Here is a 14789-nt window from a genome sequence, read left to right as displayed (position 1 = left end):
TATTTTATCCTTATTTTATGTAGCCTAGGCCTACTGTTTGTATGAATGTGGGATCTATCATCCCACAACTGAGAGAGAGAGAGAGAGAGAGAGAGAGAGAGAGAGAGAGAGAGAGAGAGAGAGAAACAGAGAGAGAGAGAGAGAGAGAGAGAGACAGAGAGAGACAGAGAGAGGAGAGAGAGAGAGACAGAGAGAGAGAGAGAGAGAGACAGAGAGAGAGAGAGACAGAGACAGAGAGAGAGAGAGAGAGAGAGAGAGAGAGAGAGAGAGAGAGAGAGAGAGAGAGAGAGAGAGAGAGAGAGAGAGAGAGAGAGAGAGAGAGAGAGAGAGAGAGAGAGAGAGAGAGAGAGAGAGAGAGAGAGAGAGAGAGAGAGAGAGAGAGAGAGAGAGAGACAGAGACAGAGAGAGAGAGACAGAGAGAGAGAGAGAGAGAGAGAGAGAGAGAGAGAGAGAGAGAGAGAGAGACAGAGAGAGAGAGAGAGAGAGAGAGAGAGAGAGAGAGAGAGAGAGAGAGAGAGAGAGAGAGAGACAGAGACAGAGACAGAGAGAGAGAGAGAGAGAGGAGGTGACTCAAGCAGAAAACGGAGTAAACTATGAAAACTGACATTATATGCCCCAGAGTTGCGTATCACATTTAACAAACCAAACATGAAATAAACTCATCTGAATCAGAGAGGAGCGGGTAGCTGCCATAATCAACATTCACGTCTTCGGCGCCCTCCGATAAGTGGGTTAACTGCCTTGCTCAGAGGCAGAATGACAGATTTTTACCCTGTCAGCTCGGGGATTCAATCCAGCAACCTTTCGGTTACTGGCCCAACTCTCTAACCACTGTTCATCTTGTGTTGGTGTGATAAATAATCCATGGTTCCTGCCTGTGCAGGAATATGAGGACCATCTGTCAGAACGCCCAGAATATGTTCTATAAATTAGGATAGGAGACGGTGCCAGACACATTCCGAAACCAACCCTATGAACCATGCCTATGTAACGTGTCTGTAAGCAGTAAATATGAGATCTAACGGGACTGCCCCAGCAGAGCTCCCTTCAGACCGCTACTTTATGCATCTAAGTTTCACTGTGACCTCTCCAGCATGCTGTTAATAAACAATGATTCATTTAAGATGGACTTTGAGTGTCCCATGACCCGTCATTCAGAGCAGGGGGGCTTGCCTGTTTTGCATGTTATTTTGGCATTAATACGTGTCACATATCAGTTTGCAAATAGTGTAAATAAAAAATAGACATGTATATCATTGAGTTAATAAAGTCACATACAAACATGGTCTCTGTTTTGTTTTATTGAGTAAGGGAGCTCCAAAATGCAGGTGTTTCAGCCTAGCTCAATGCTTTCTGTGGTGGTGGGGTGAGTCAGCAAAAAAAATAGGAGCATTGCGCCGTGATTGGCTCAGCGTTCTGTCACTCATGGGGACACTACGTCATCGGCAAGTTTAAGTCCTTAGTAAGGGTACACATCCACAATTTCAGCCCTTTGTGTCCTGCCATAGAGTTATATTACAAGTGCCCTTCCAATGCCCTTCCAAGAAGACTCAAGGTCACAGATAAAATTACGTCAAATCACGTTATATGTACAGTAGCTATGTTATGACTGATGATGTCAACATTTTACTTTCAAAATCTTAGCTATCAGTCATCATCATGAATCAAGTCGACAATCTACTGGAAAATCCTTTTTAATCTTGTCATATGAAGAGAAATAATGAAGAGAAATGATAGATTAAACATATCAGTGAACACATCACAAGCCAAGGTGAGTCCAAACATATCTTGTATGCTGCTGCATAAATGATGTAATATGCCAGGGAGATATTTATACTGTAGCTAAGAAAGTAATACTAAGTGTATGCTGTGTAGTAAGCTGTTACTAGCCCATGTTTCTCACCCTAATAATTTGGTCTATTTTCACCTCTTTATTTCGCCTAACGTGACTGTTCTGACTCAGTGGTGCTGCACATGTAGCCTATAACCTGTTTTTTTTTCTTTTGAAATGTCATCTAATATTGTAAGAGGTTTCATTGTCTGCTCATATGCCCCCTTTATTTATCCTACGGTTCTGACTTGGTGTACAGGGAAAATACTGTTAGAGCAGCCCATGTTCTGCATTCTGTCTCTGTACATTTTAAAAGTGCTGAACACATAGTTATACCGAATACGTCCGTCTTACTGTAACTCGCTCATTAATGTCTTAATCGAAATTACGGAATGACTCTTATGCGCTCATCGTTCCCTTATGCCATAGTTTGTACATCTCAATTGTCAGTAGAAACCACATTTGTTTAAGCATGTCAGCCATATCAGCTATGTTTTTTTTAAAAGGCAGTAAATGAAGCTGAATGAACTGTTTCGCAGACAGACAAGGCTCAGAGGTTTCGGTGGTTAGGATTCACTCCATTGGAAAGGAAACTCTGCTGTTGAGACAGCTTTATGTATTCCCTAACAGTTTGTCGGCGTTATAGTGCAATTTATGTATTGTTTAGTGTTGTGTCTTTGCTGGCAAGCATCTAAAAAATGTTTGGGGAGTTTGCCACAACAAGATTTATGTGCTAAAATCACCACTGGTCCCATGTGTAGAGTTTCCATGACAGCATCAATACTGGTATATAGTAACCTATGCTATACCCCAATAAACATAAGGTTCAAATGCCAAGACACTGAGATCATTGAGTTATTTTGAAGTGACAGGTTGGTGTGAACTCTGTAGTCTATCTTCGCTGTGCTGTATCAGCACGATGGCTCTACACACTAAAGCAGCTATTCCCAAACTGGGGTAATGCCGTCCTGGGTATGCCAAAAAAAAAATAAGGAAGACATCCTCTTCTGAAAACCACTGGAAACCAGGACAACAGGACAGGATATTCTTAAAGTACTGGACAGCTTTGTAACATCAAATGGACTTTGGTGGTCAAGATGTGTTGGTATCTATACTGATGGTGCAAAAGCCATGACAGGGAGACATAGTGGACTGGTAACGCTCGTGCAAGCAGTTGCTCCCGACGCCACTTGGGTCCACTGCAGCATCCACCGAGGCTCTTACTGCCAAGGGAACGCCTGACAGCTTGAAAGGTGTTTTGGACACTGTAGTGTAAATGGTTAACTTTGTTTAAAGCAAAGCCCCTGAACTCTCGTGTATTTTCTGCACCAAGCAATGATATGGGTGACCATGTAATGATTTTACAACAAACAGAAGTATCAAGGGGCAAAGTATTGTATTGACACATTTTGTAAATTTAGTTTTCTTTACTGACCGTAATTTTCACTTGTCTGACCACTTGCATGATGATGAGTTTCTCACACGACTATCTGGCCTATCAGGCTGCTGTTTTTCTCGCTTGAATGATCTGAATCCAGGATTACAGGGACCCTCCGCAACTATATTCAATATGCGGGACAAAATTGAGGCTATGATTAAGAAGTTGGAGCTCTTTTCTGTCTGCATTAACAAGGACAACACACAGGTATTTCAATCATTGTATGATTTTTTTTGTGTGAAAATGAACTCAAGCTTAGGGACAATGTCAAATGTGATATAGCGAAGCACCCGAGTGAGTTTGGTGCGCAATTACGCAGGTATTTTCCCAAAATACAAACACAAACAACTGGATTCGTTATCCCTTTCATGCCCTGCCTCCAGTCCACTTATCGATATCTGAACAAGAGAGCCTCATCGAAATTGCAACAAGTGGTTCTGTGAAAATTGAGTTTAATCAGAAGCCACTGCCAGATTTCTGGATTGGGCTGTGCTCAGAATATCCTGCCTTGGCAAATCGTGCTGTTAAGACACTGATGCCCTTTGCAACCACGTACCTATGTGAGAGTGGATTCTCTGCCCTCACTAGTATGAAAACTAATACAGGCACAGACTGTGTGTGGAAAAAGACTGAGACTCTCTCCAATACAACCCAACATTGCAGAGTTATGTGCATCCTTTCAAGCACACCCTTCTCATCATTGAGTTATTCACAATTTTTGATGAACAAATAAGGTTTTAAATGTAAGAGGTCCTTGTCACTTCCCACAAACTGTGTAGTGAAAAAAAACACTCATTCTTATGTTTAACAAATGTATCGTATGTGGCAGGCTTACAATGATGGCAAAAAACAACATTTGAGAGTGCACTGACCCTGGTGCTAGAAGGGGGTACGAAGCTGGAGATTGAATATTTGAAGGGGTACGGGACTATAAAACGTTTGGGAACCACTGCACTAAAGCATAGGCTACAAGATAGATACAGTGCATTCCGAAAGTATTCACACCCCTTGACTTCTTCCACATTTTGTTGTGCTACAGCCTGAATTTAAAATGGATTAAAATGAGATCGTTTATCACTGGCCAAAAAGCAATACCCCATAACGTCAAAGTTTTACAAATTAATAAAAAATGAAAAGCTGAAATGTCTTAAGTGTTCAATCTCTTTGTTATGGCAAACCTAAGTCAGTTAATGAGTAAAAATGTGCTTAACAAGTCACATAATAAGTTGCATGGACGCTGAGTGCAATAGTGTTGAACAGGATTTTTGAATAACTACCTCATCTCTGTACCCTACACATGCAGATAATTGTAAGATCCCTCAGTCGAGCAGTGAATTTCAAACACAGATTCTACCATAAATACCAGGGAGGTCTCGTAATGCCTCGCAAAGAAGAGCACCTAATGGTAAATGGGTTTAACAAGTAAATAAATAAATAAAACCGACATCGAATATCCCTCTGAACATGGTGAAGTAATTCATGACACTTTGGATGGTGTATCAATACACCCAGTCACAGAGGTGTGAATTTACTTATGTAAATGAGATTCCTTTATTATTATTATTATTATGGGCAGTGTGAATGATAAGTGACAGAAAAACATCTATTTCATGAATGTTTTTATTCCAGCTGTAACAACAAAATGTGGAATAAGTCAAGGGGTATGAATACTGTCTGAAGGCACATAGGCCCACTTAAAACATAGATAATCGTGCCGCTCGTGAGTTTAGCAGCACGTTGTGATATGGCACGATACACTTCTGTGAAACAAATTCGAACACGTTTCCAATACGTACAGTTCCATTTACAACCACGACAACCAACAGGCTATCAAGAAAACCAAAACCAGAATGTAAACATCTCCATGATAAAACACACCGATATGTAGCTATACCCAGGGGGCATCAATTGAGTTCTTGCATGGGAATTATATTGAATTCTGGGTATATCACAATAAAGAAAAGTTCAAATTCTTTTGACAAAGAAGTGAAGGGTTGGAGCGAAATCAGCACCATGGACAGCGAACTACACACTAAAGCATGATTTTGATAAAACCAACCAGCTAGATCATTTCTTACCTTTTCAGAACATGGTCCTTTTTCTACAACTAATTACAAAAACACTATTCCTCATGAAAAACTTTATAGCATATTTTTTTTAATTTTTTTTTTACGTTTCCTTAAACAAATTGGCTAATTGTCCACCTCACAGTTCAGCTGTCGGAGATTTGAGCACTAAATGCATCGTGGCATACATAGGCCCGTTATATTAATATACATACTTATTTTATTATATAAAAAGGAAGAGAAGCTAAAGCCCCAGAGAGAGATATAGAGACATGCTGGCTATGACACTGACATTCTCTTATTTATACTTGTCAAACAGACTGGTGCAAATTCATTCATTTTCAATTAAAATAGTTTTTCTTTTTATAAAGATAAGCGTTGTATTGTTAGATTATAGGAGGAACTCTGGTCGGGCTGAAACATTGTTCAACACCTCAAGTTCAAATGTCAGCTGGTGCCCACTGCCTTCACACCATAGCCCTGCAGTACGACAGGCTAATAGCCACACCATAGCCCTGCAGTACAACAGGCTAATAGCCACACCATAGCCCTGCAGTACAACAGGCTAATAGCCACACCATAGCCCTGCAGTACAACAGGCTAATAGCCACACCATAGCCCTGCAGTACAACAGGCTAATAGCCACACCATAGCCCAGCAGTACGACAGGCTAATAGCCACACCATAGCCCTGCAGTACAACAGGCTAATAGCCACACCATAGCCCTGCGGTACAACAGGCTAATAGCCACACCATAGCCCTGCGGTACGACAGGCTAATAGCCACACCATAGCCCTGCTGTACAACAGGCTAATAGCCACACCAGAGCCCTGCAGTACGACAGGCTAATAGCAACACCATAGCCCTGCAGTACAACAGGCTAATAGCTTGCTTCGACCACGCCAATGTTCTTATCATCGTTGTCCACTACAATATTAAGACTTTTCCATACGGAGGACATTTCCTTTGTAGCAGGGCTCCAGACTAACATTTTCAGCCCATGATGTGGTCTCACCAGCCCATGATTTGGTCTCACCAGCCCATGATTTGGTCTCACCAGCCCATGATTTGGTCTCACCAGCCCATCCCATGATTTGGTCTCACCAGCCCCATACCACAGGATTTAGTCGCACCAGCCCATCCAATGACAGGCTAATAGCACCAGCCCATACGACCAATGCCCAGCAGTCGCACCAGCCCATGATTTAGTCGCACCAGCCCATGATACAACAGGTCTCACCAGCCCATGATTTGCAGTCGCACCAGCCCATGCCACACCACAGTCTCACCAGCCCATGGTTTAGTCGCACCAGCCCATGATTTGGTCTCACCAGCCCATGATTTGGTGGCACCAGGCATGATTTAGTCACACCAGCCCATGATTTGGTCGCACCAGGCTGATTTGGTGCCACCAGCCCTGAGTGGCACCAGCTCATGATTTAGTGGCACCAGCCCATGATTTGCAGTGGCACCAGGCTGATTTAGTCGCACCAGACCATGACAGGTAGCACCAGCCCATGCGGTCGCACCAGCCCATGATTTGGTCGCACCAGCCCATGATTTGGTCGCACCAGCCCATGATTTGGTCGCACCAGCCCATGATTTGGTCGCACCATAAGAATTTTGCAGCATTTCGCAATAGAAATATTGTGTAGGCTTATCATCTTATAAAAAGTCATCCACAGTGCTTTATTTATAAATTTATTAGACTACTGAGATGGTATTGTGGGTAAACACCCGTGTTGGAAAAAGTACCCAATTGCCATACTTGAGTAAAAGTAAAGATACCTTATTTGAACATTTCTCAAGTAAAAGTGAAAGTCACCCAGTAAAATACTACTTGAGTAAAAGTTTTACAGAATTTGGTTTTTAAATATAATTAAGTATCAAATGTAAAAATAATTTAAAAAATGTCATATTAAGCAAACCAGATGGCATCAAAATTGTCAAAAAGTTGTCAAAAATATTAAAAGTAAAGTAAAGTCAAGATATCCTAAAAAAAACGAATTAAGTATTAATTAAGTAGTACTTTAAAGTATTTTTACTTACTTTACATCACTGGTAGACACGTATGCTGTTGTTGTTATATTTTACAGTTAAAATCGGGTTCCATTTTATTTTTGTTCAATAGAGATGAATTTTCCTGCATCTTAATGTGCACTAATATCATAGGCTGATTTGTTTGGGGCTAATTCACCACCTGAGGAAGTGGAAACTCAAAACACATGAGCTAGATCACCATTTGTTAATCTAACAGTACATTTAATGTCCCCAAAAAACATTGCAGTTGTAGCCTACCGTCCAATGAGGCTTATGCTATCAGCACTTGATTTGGTGCCAATGAGACTTATGCTATGACAACAGCCAATGACTTATGCTATGGCAACGGCCAATGAGACTTATGCTATCGCAACAGACCAATGAGACTTATGCTATCTCACCAGCCAATGAGACTTATGCTATCTCACCAGCCAATGAGACTTATGCTATCGCACCAGCCAATGAGACTTATGCTATCGCACCAGCCAATGAGATTTATGGCATCAGCACGGCCATTTGGACTTATGAATTTTCCTATCGCAATGTGCCAATGAGACTTAGGCTGATTTGTTTGGGGCCTAATGAGACTTATGCTAGGAAGTGGAAACCAAAAGACATTAGCTAGATCACCAATAAAGAAAATGCTATAGCAGCCAATGAGACTTATGCTAACAGTACATTTAATGTCCCAAAAAGACTTATGCTATCGCACCGGCCAATGAGACTTATGCTATCGCACCGGCCAATGAGACTTATGCTATCGCACCGGCCAATGAGACTTATGCTATCGCACCGGCCAATGAGACTTATGCTATCGCACCGGCCAATGAGACTTATGCTATCGCACCGGCCAATGAGGCTTATGCTATCGCAACGGCCAATGAGACTTATGCTATCGCAACGGCCAATGAGACTTATGCTATCGCAACGGCCAATGAGACTTATGCTATCGCAACGGCCAATGAGACTTATGCTATCGCAACGGCCAATGAGACTTATGCTATCGCAACGGCCAATGAGACTTATGCTATCGCACCGGCCAATGAGACTTATGCTATCGCACCGGCCAATGAGACTTATGCTATCGCACCGGCCAATGAGACTTATGCTATCGCACCGGCCAATGAGACTTATGCTATCGCACCGGCCAATGAGACTTATGCTATCGCACCGGCCAATGAGACTTATGCTATCGCACCGGCCAATGAGACTTATGCTATCGCACCGGCCAATGAGACTTATGCTATCGCACCGGCCAATGAGACTTATGCTATCGCAACGGCCAATGAGACTTATGCTATCGCACCGGCCAATGAGACTTATGCTATCGCAACGGCCAATGAGACTTATGCTATCGACTTATGCTATCGCCGGCCAATGAGACTTATGCTATCGCACCGGCCAATGAGACTTATGCTATCGCACCGGCCAATGAGACTTATGCTATCGCACCGGCCAATGAGACTTATGCTATCGCACCGGCCAATGAGACTTATGCTATCGCAACGGCCAATGAGACTTATGCTATCGCAACGGCCAATGAGACTTATGCTATCGCACCGGCCAATGAGACTTATGCTATCGCACCGGCCAATGAGACTTATGCTATCGCACCGGCCAATGAGACTTATGCTATCGCAACGGCCAATGAGACTTATGCTATGCGCACCGGCCAATGAGACTTATGCTATCGCACCGGCCAATGAGACTTATGCTATCGCAACGGCCAATGAGACTTATGCTATCGCACGGCCAATGAGACTTATGCTATCGCACCGGCCAATGAGACTTATGCTATCGCACCGGCCAATGAGACTTATGCTATCGCAACGGCCAATGAGACTTATGCTATCGCAACGGCCAATGAGACTTATGCTATCGCACGGCCAATGAGGCTTATGCTATCGCAACGGCCAATGAGACTTATGCTATCGCACCGGCCAATGAGACTTATGCTATCGCACCGGCCAATGAGACTTATGCTATCGCACCGGCCAATGAGACTTATGCTATCGCACCGGCCAATGAGACTTATGCTATCGCACCGGCCAATGAGACTTATGCTATCGCAACGGCCAATGAGACTTATGCACTCCGCATCTCAAAGCCATATCACATATGTTTGTAAAATAGTTGCTATTGAACTCATAATTGAGAAATAAAACGTTTCCCAGCAATTAGATTTAGAACATGTTCTACAATCAGAACACGTTTCTTTCTCCTGGAGGCTTTTCACTATAGGCTCTCTAACTTTCATTTAACTTCAATAAAAAGGCCTCCATCTTCACTATAAACAGGAGCCTCGGCCAAGGCTCCTCTCTTGCTTTCTCTCTACTCAGCAGCAGGACAGCCACGGACGATTTGGCCGGCTACAATTTTATTTATCGTCTTTTCATTTATTTTATCGTCCAAAAGCCGGCAATTACCGGCTAATGGAAACCCTGAGCCTCGGTGGCTTTCCACAGCCCCTGAACAGACACACAGCGGCGCGCTCTGTCCATTGTGCTAACACAGTGCAAGATACAGATTTTGTGCCAACCTGTCACTCAATCATTTGACATTTTTATATTAGGGACATAAATCAAACTGAGGGGCTAGGCCCCTTTTAGCCCCCGTGGAGCTGGCACACACACACACACACACACACACACACACACACACACACACACACACACACACACACACACACACACACACACACACACACACACACACACACACACACACACACACACACACACACACACACACACACACACACACACACACACACACACACACACACACACACACACACACACACACACACACACACACACACGAGAATGGGTAGGTTAACTGAGAAAGTCCAGCAGGTCTTTGGAGTGATACTGAGCGAGAGGAGAGAAAAACATTAAGCCTGAGAGAAAGCGAGAGAGAAGAGATGGGGAGAGAGGGTAATATAATAATTAATGACTTCATTACAGCAATAGCTACATGACACACTGCATCCAGCCGGCAGATGACTTCCACAAGATTTAACTTAAACACATTCAACTGCAGTGAGACAACACACACAGAAACTAGCCTCCTCTTCACCCACCTACCCTAGTCCTCACTCTCTCCTCTCTTCCTCTCTCTATCGTCCTTCCCTAGTCCTCACTCTCTCCTCTCTTCCTCTCTCCATCCTCCTTCCCTAGTCCTCACTCTCACCTCTCTTCCTCTCTGTTATTCTCCATCCCTAGTCCTCACTCTCACCTCTCTTCCTCTCTCTATCCTCCTTCCCTAGTCCTCACTCCCTCCTCTCTTCCTCTCTCCATCCTCCTTCCCTAGTCCTCACTCTCTTCCTCTCTATCCTCCTTCCCTAGTCCTCTCTCTATCCTCCTTCCCTAGTCCTCACTCTCTCCTCTCTTCCTCTCTCCATCCTCCTTCCATAGTCCTCTCTCTCTTCCTCTCTCCATCCTCCTTCCCTAGTCCTCACTCTCACCCCTCTTCCTCTCTTGATCCTCCTTCCCTAGTCCTCACGCTCTCCTCTCTTCCTCTACCTCTCCTCCTTCTCTAGGTCTCACTCTCTCTTCCTCTCTCCATCCTCTCCCCTAGTCCTCTCTCCTAATTCCCTAGTCCTCACTCTCTCCTCGTCTCTCTATCCTCCTTCCCCAGTCCTCACTCTCCATCCTCCTTCCCTAGTCCTCACTCTCTCCTCGTCTCTCCATCGTCCTTCCCTAGTCCTCACTCTCCATCCTCCTTCCCTAGTCCTCACTCTCTCCATCCTCCTCCCCTAGTCCTCTCTCCTCCTTCCCTAGTCCTCACTCTCTCTTCTTCTCTCCATCCTCCTTCCCTAGTCCTCACTCTCTCCTTGTATCTCCATCCTCCTTCCCTAGTCCTCACTCTCTCCTTGTCTCTCCATCCTCCTTCCCTAGTCCTCACTCTCCCCATCCTCCTTCCCTAGTCCTCACTCTCCCCATCCTCCTTCCCTAGTCCTCACTCTCTCCATCCTCCTTCCCTAGTCCTCACTCTCTCCATCCTCCTTCCCTAGTCCTCACTCTCTCCATCCTCCTTCCCTAGTCCTCACTCTCTCCTGTCTTCCTCTCTCCATCCTCCTTCCCTAGTCCTCACTCTCACCTCTCTTACTCTCTCTTATTCTCCATCCCTAGTCCTCACTCTCACCTCTCTTTCTCTCTCTATCCTCCTTCCCTAGTCCTCACTCCCTCCTCTCTTCATCCTCCTTCCCTAGTCCTCACTCTCTTCCTCTCTATCCTCCTTCCCTAGTCCTCTCTCTATCCTCCTTCCCTAGTCCTCACTCTCTCCTCTCTTCCTCTCTCCATCCTCCTTCCATAGTCCTCTCTCTCTTCCTCTCTCCATCCTCCTTCCCTAGTCCTCACTCTCACCCCTCTTCCTCTCTTGATCCATCTTCCCTAGTCCTCACGCTCTCCTCTCTTCCTCTCCCTCTCCTCCTTCTCTAGTCCTCACTCTCTCTTCCTCTCTCCATCCTCTCCCCTAGTCCTCTCTCCTAATTCCCTAGTCCTCAGTCTCTCCTCGTCTCTCTATCCTCCTTACCCAGTCCTCACTCTCCATCCTCCTTCCCTAGTCCTCACTCTCTCCTCGTCCTTCCCTAGTCCTCACTCTCCATCCTCCTTCCCTAGTCCTCACTCTCTCCATCCTCCTCCCCTAGTCCTCTCTCCTCCTTCCCTAGTCCTCACTCTCTCTCCTTCTCTCCATCCTCCTTCCCTAGTCCTCACTCTCTCCTTGTCTCTCCATCCTCCTTCCCTAGTCCTCACTCTCTCCTTGTCTCTCCATCCTCCTTCCCTAGTCCTCACTCTCCCCATCCTCCTTCCCTAGTCCTTACTCTCCCCATCCTCCTTCCCTAGTCCTCACTCTCTCCATCCTCCTTCCCTAGTCCTCACTTTCTCCTCGTCTGTCCATCCTCCTTCCCTAGTCCTCACTCTCTCCTCCTGTCTTGACCTCCCCTCTCCTCGCACTCCGTTCTCCAAATCCCATTTTCTCTCTCCTCTACCCTCTGTTCTCTTTTCTAACGTTCTTTCTTCTCCTGTCTTCACCAACTCTCTCTCTCCTTCTCCCTCCCTCTCCACCCAGGGTCAGTGATAATGAGGCAGATAATTGACTCTGGAGGATTCCTGTTTCACACACTGACCTCAGACCAGTGGAACTCAACACATAGGTATTCACATCCGTCTACACACACACACACACACACACACACACACAAACACACACACTCATTTTGACCGGTGGTTCTCAGAATAGAAGGACTAGAGAGAGAATAGAACCACACAGGTTCTAGCTCGTGAAGTAATCAATCCAGCCAGCTCTAGAGTTGAATAGGCTTTTGTAGACACAAAGCACCCAAAGGACGCACACAGACACACACACCACTCTCTGTGTTTTTCTCTCTGAATGGGGTTGAAACCAGTCCACTTTGTACATCCTCCGCTTAATCAAAGCTGCTCCATTCAGCAGTTTAACCTTTTGTTCAAAATAGGATTATCACCTTCTCTTGTATTTATTCTCTCCCGCCTTACCACCCTCAGTTTCCAAGGGCGACCCACATGACGAGCGTAATTGCAATAATTTGTTAAAACGCCATGGCAACGGGTGTTAGAATGGGGGAAAATAAGAGGGGAAACAACAGAACAAACTAACAACACTCTGAAGACAGCATGGAGAGAGAGTGAGAGAGAGGGGGCAGCGGAGAGAGAGAGAGGGGCAGCAGAGAGAGAAAGGGGGCAGCAGAGAGAGAGAGGGGGCAGCATAGAGAGAGAGGGGGCAGCATAGAGAGAGAGGGGGCAGCAGAGAGAGAGAGAGGGCAGCATAGAGAGAGGGAGAGAGAGAGAGGGGCAGCAGAGAGAGAGGGGGCAGTAGAGAGAGAGGGGGCAGTAGAGAGAGAGGGGGCAAGAGAGTGAGGGTAGCAGTAGAGAGAGAGGGGGCAGTAGAGAGAGAGGGGGCAGTAGATAAAGGGAGAGGGCAGCAGAGAGAGAGGGGGGCAGAGAGAGAGGGGGCAGTAGAAAGAGAGGGGGCAGTAGAGAGAGAGGGTAGCAGTAGAGAGAGAGAGGGGGCAGTAGAGAAAGGGAGAGGGCAGCAGAGAGAGAGGGGGGCAGTAGAGAGGGAGAGAGGGCAGCAGAGAAAGGGAGAGAGGGCATCAGAGAGAGAGGGGGGCAGAGAGAGAGAGGGGGCAGCAGAGAGAGAGGGGGGCAGTAGAGAGGGAGAGAGGGGGCAGTAGAGAGGGAGAGAGGGGCAGAGAAAGGGAGAGAGGGCATCAGAGAGAGAGGGGGCAGAGAGAGAGGGGGCAGTAGAGAGGGGGGGGCAGTAGAGAGAGAGGGGGCAGTAGAGAGAGAGGGGGGCAGTAGAGAGAGAGGGGGCAGCATAGAGGGAGAGAGGGGGCAGTAGAGAGAGAGGGGCAGTAGAGAGAGAGAGGGAGCAGTAGAGAGAGAGGGGGCAGTAGAGAGAGAGGGGGCAGCATAGAGGAGAGAGGGGGCAGTAGAGAGAGGGGCAGTAGAGAGAGAGAGGAGCAGTAGAGAGAAAGAGAGGGCAGCAGAGAGAGAGAGAAAGGGCATCAGAGAGAGAGGGGGCAGTAGAGAGAGGGGGCAGTAGAGAGAGAGGGGGGCAGTAGAGAGAGAGGGGGGCAGTAGAGAGAGAGGGGGCAGTAGAGAGAGAGGGGGCAGCATAGAGGGAGAGAGGGGGCAGAAGAGAGAGAGGGGCAGAAGAGAGAGAGGGAGCAGCATAGAGGGAGAGAGGGGGAAGTAGAGAGAGAGAGGGAGAGAGAGAGGGCAGCATAGAGAGAGAGAGGGCAATATATATATATATAGAGGGGCAGTAGAGAGAGGGGGCAGTAGAGAGAGAGAGGGTAGCAGTAGAGAGAGAGAGGGGGCACTAGAGAAAGGAGAGAGGGCAGCAGAGAGAGAGGGGGCAGCAGAGAGAGAGGGGGGCAGCAGAGAGAGAGAGAGAGGGGGGCAGAGAGAGAGAGAGAGGGGGCAGCAGAGAGAGAGAGGGCAGCATCAGAGAGAGAGAGGGCAGCAGAGAGAGAGAGGGCAGCAGAGAGAGAGAGAGGGAGAGAGAGGGGGAAGCAGAGAGAGAGGGGCAGCAGAGAGAGAGAGAGAGGACAGCAGAGAGAGAGAGAGAGAGAGAGAGAGAGAGGGGGCAGCAGAGAGAGAGAGAGAGAGAGGGGCAGCAGAGAGAGAGAGAGGGGCAGCAGAGAGAGAGGGCAGAGAGAGAGAGAGAGAGGGCAGCAGAGAGAGAGAGGTCAGCAGAGAGTGAGGTCAGCAGAGAGAGAGAGAGGTCAGCAGAGAGAGAGAGAGGGAGGGCAGCAGAGAGAGAGAGAGGGAGGGCAGCAGAGAGTGAGAGAGGAGGGCAGCAGAGAGACAGAGAGGGGGGCAGCAGAGAGAGAGAGGGGGGCAGCAGAGAGAGGGGCAGTAGAAAG

Source organism: Oncorhynchus tshawytscha, linkage group LG29, assembly GCF_018296145.1.
Source record: "Oncorhynchus tshawytscha isolate Ot180627B linkage group LG29, Otsh_v2.0, whole genome shotgun sequence".
Classification (NCBI taxonomy): domain Eukaryota; kingdom Metazoa; phylum Chordata; class Actinopteri; order Salmoniformes; family Salmonidae; genus Oncorhynchus; species Oncorhynchus tshawytscha.
This window is presented reverse-complemented; position numbering follows the sequence as displayed.